General features: G+C 34.7%; 1 non-coding gene across 1 annotated transcript; it reads right to left on the bottom strand.

Annotated features, from left to right (window-relative positions):
• Window positions 1-747: 747 nt before the first annotated feature.
• Window positions 748-852, bottom strand: LOC113250961 (U6 spliceosomal RNA). Its single transcript, XR_003314284.1, has one exon. It is a non-coding gene; the product is annotated as a U6 spliceosomal RNA (small nuclear RNA).
• Between the last annotated feature and the right edge of the window lie 491 nt (window positions 853-1343).

The following is a 1343-nucleotide window of genomic DNA, read 5'->3' as shown; positions in this document are numbered from 1 at the left end:
TTTATACTCCTATTTTTCACAGGGTACTTGGAAAATGAATTTTTCATTAACGTTAATCCAGATTGTTTAGAATAATTGCTAACCTGACAGGTGCTACATTTTGTCTTTTAAAAAGTGTCTTTCCTAGAATACTTATTTTGTTTAGTACATTTACACTATCCTATTCTTTCTATTTGCCCTTCGTCAACTTGGTTTAATAAACTTAGTTTGTCCTAATTCTAATTGTGTTTGAATGTCCTAAGACTACATCACTTTCCTTTAACCCAGCATATGCTTATAACGAGGAACTCCTTCCATTTAGGTTCAAAAGAAAACATTTACTGTACCAGACTTATAGTAAAAATACTGGTCAAATTGTTTGGGTGTAAAACATCAGTTTAAAAAAAAATTTTTTTTAAATGTATCCCAAATCTCTCAATTCCATAATAAGTAGGTGGTTGTTCTTGAGTTTTCTCTTCACAATAGCTTAAAAGAGCATTTGAGCAAAGATCCAGATACATCTAGTTTAAACGTGATTGCTTGGAATTATTTCATTTTGTCTTCACATCTCTGGTTATACATGATGATAACCGATTCTGCTGTTTCGTTGTGAAGAGATGGCCCGATACTTGAAGAAATACAATGTGGTGAAAATTTTTAAAAAGGGAAAATTTAAATGCTTCCATCAAGGCAAACATAGTGTATGTGTGTGTGTGTGTGTGTGTGTGTGTGTGTGTGTGCACATATATATGAGTTTATAATGTATTGATAAATGGCTATTCGAATTAATTTTTATGTGTCATCCTTGCACAGGGGCCATGCGAATCTTCTCTGTACTGTTTCAACTTTAATATATATGCTGCCAAGGGGCTCCTGGGTGGCGCAGTCGTTAAGCGTCTGCCCTCAGCTCAGGGCGTGATCCCAGCGTTCTGGGATCGAGCCCCACATCAGGCTCCTCTGCTATGAGCCTGCTTCTTCCTCTCCCACTCCCCCTGCTTGTGTTCCCTCTCTCTCTAGATGTCTCTCTGTCAAATAAATAAATAAAATCTTTAAAAAAAAAAAAATATATATATATATATATATATATGCTGCCAAAGTAAGTACTATTCAAATTAATTTTTAAATTATGAAGGATACTTAAATATAAGTTGGAAAAATAAATTAATGTAAAATTCACTGAAAACATTATAGAAATAGAACAGAAAGACTTAAGACTTGAATTGGCATCTGTCTGTCAGTGATTGAAGAATCTGTAGCTTCACCGCGGGTCTTTCTTCTGAGTTCCACCAATACACCCACTGTCACTGGATATACCATGTAAGGCTTAAAATAAATTTGTAAGAAACTGTGTAGTGGCCTCTTTC

This window comes from Ursus arctos, unplaced genomic scaffold (assembly GCF_023065955.2).
Source record: "Ursus arctos isolate Adak ecotype North America unplaced genomic scaffold, UrsArc2.0 scaffold_1, whole genome shotgun sequence".
Classification (NCBI taxonomy): Eukaryota; Metazoa; Chordata; class Mammalia; order Carnivora; family Ursidae; genus Ursus; species Ursus arctos.
Note: the sequence above shows the minus strand (reverse complement) of the source record. Positions and strands in the feature narration are given on the sequence as shown.